The sequence below is a fragment of the Cryptotermes secundus genome, unplaced genomic scaffold (assembly GCF_002891405.2).
Source record: "Cryptotermes secundus unplaced genomic scaffold, Csec_1.0 scaffold26, whole genome shotgun sequence".
NCBI classification, from domain to species: Eukaryota; Metazoa; Arthropoda; class Insecta; order Blattodea; family Kalotermitidae; genus Cryptotermes; species Cryptotermes secundus.
In genome coordinates this window covers 2,959,636-2,961,793 of record NW_019743656.1, presented here as the reverse complement: position 1 = coordinate 2,961,793, position 2,158 = coordinate 2,959,636, and the positions used below count along the sequence as shown (strand labels likewise).

At 41.5% G+C, this 2,158-nt stretch overlaps 1 non-coding gene across 1 annotated transcript; it reads right to left on the bottom strand.

The window, feature by feature from the left end:
• Window positions 1-1,555: 1,555 nt before the first annotated feature.
• Trnat-cgu lies at window positions 1,556-1,627 on the bottom strand. Its single transcript has one exon. It is a non-coding gene; the product is annotated as a tRNA-Thr (tRNA).
• Between the last annotated feature and the right edge of the window lie 531 nt (window positions 1,628-2,158).

The following is a 2,158-nucleotide window of genomic DNA, read 5'->3' as shown; positions in this document are numbered from 1 at the left end:
TGCAACTCGTAAAGGAGTGACTCGAGAAATTCACATTCGCGCACTGCAGATTATTACAGTTCAATTGACGGTGGATATATTTAAGAAAACGATATGGTCACGAACTCATATGACTCGCGGACCGCCGGTTTAGCATCAGTGCCTTTATGCAAATTTCGCGTACTTCAAAGCGGCCCACAGATGACTGTTGTTCATGATAAACTTCACCGCAAACGCTACGGCGCTGCAAGCAACAGTTGCTGCCCAAAGTAAGCAATGCGCTTTTTGGGAGGGGGAAGACGACTCGAGAGTCAAGGGCAACCAGACCCGGATGCAAAATGGTGGCAGTTCCCAGAACAGCAATCGCAGAGGAGGAAAAAGAGCCTTGAAAGCGAGAGAACCGACAGTCGATCGTTTGAAGGAGGAAAAATGTTGCCAAAAATTCCACAGTTAATTTAACGGCGCCCCTAATCATCAGAGCAACTGGAATAAACAAAAGCATAATGACATTGCGCAATAAGAACATGGCGTGTGACCCACTGAGATCCACGTGGAAACACATAGTGAAGGTGGGAAGAAGGAATAAAAGAAGGAAGAAGACAGAAATAAAAGAGGCTTATTTAAATATTCTATCAGGGGCACGCGATAGTGTACGTGGTGGAGACACTATGCTAGAAGTCGGAAGGTCTCGGGTTTGTTTCCCGATGCGGTCATTAAATTTTTCAGTTGACCTAATCCTTCCAGCCGCACTATAACCCTGTGGTCGACTCGGCCTCTAACAGAAATGAGTACCAGGAATCTTCCTGGGTGTATGGGGTGGCCCGCCGGCGCGTAAGGCTGAGAACTTCACCGTCATCTGTGAGGAGACTGTTTAGAAACAATGGGAGCCCCGACGTCTCACAACCCTATGGGCCTCCACTGCCTGTTGTTAAGGAAATAATCAGTGTTTACTGTGAGAATAATACGAAATATATGAATACACTGTGTAGACAGAATGCAGACTGAGTTTTAAAGCTAAATTAAGTGGTACCTATAGCATGAGCACATCCGCTTTCTTCCAAATTCGCATTTACCTTACGCGCGTAAAATGACATTTTTCGTAAGTTTGGCAGCAAATATTTAATCGGTTTTACTGTTTTTTATAACAAAGCTTCAAAAATTAGCACGTATGAACTGAAATTCCGGGGAGATGGGCGCGGGAGACAGAGAGATAGCGCCAGAATTGTAACGTTTCCTCACTTGTTGAAGTTGTGACATGGAAATGTTCTGTCTCGACAACCGTGAAAGCCGTCAATACTGTTAAATTTTATGTCTGATGAAAATGACGTATGTACGACGTGTCGTTGCTGTATCGCCACAAGGAGTAGGGCACTGTTATGGACGATACTACATGCAAAAAATGTAATATTTTTTATGTGCGGTTTCGAATTTATACCGTTTAAAACTTCATACTCTTATTACATAGAAAGATGTTTTTCTTTAAAAACTCGTGTAAATTGAAAACATTAATATACTCGTAAATAAAAATTTGATATAATATACTAAACATTTTTAAAGTATTTTGAAAATAATCATTTGCCTCCTGTGAGGTTTGAAGTCACGACCCCTGGTTTACGAGACCAGTGCTCTACCACTGAGCTAAAGAGGCAACCGATTCAAGCAACCGAAAATAACTAAATAAAAAAAAATGGAACATAACATATGAACAATATGGATAGCTCCGTTTTGACTCGATTAAAACAATTCAAATTTAGCCCTAGTTAAACAGTCTGACAAATTCAAGTTTCATGTACCCGTATGCAAATAACGTAGCGAAACAAATGGCGGCCGTCCGCTTATATCAGGGTTTCAAGGGCACTTTCTGTATTTATCTTGCTTCCTTTCTAGGCCACCCATAAAGTTCATTGTATTGAAAACAGTGGCTTGAGGATGGATTATTTTGTTGCCACCCCACGTAAATCACAACTTTCAATTTTATCATAAATAACGGGCGAGTCTTTCTTAAGCGAAATCCTAAGTTCGAATCCCGTTATCGGAAATGTTGTTTACCGGGCAATTTGTATTCAATCAGAAAAAAAAAAAGTTCCCTGAAAACCGCTGGCTCGGATGTCTGCCGGAACACCGGCTATCATGAAGTTTATAGCGGGTTTCATCAATCCCTCTTGACAAATGGCATGAT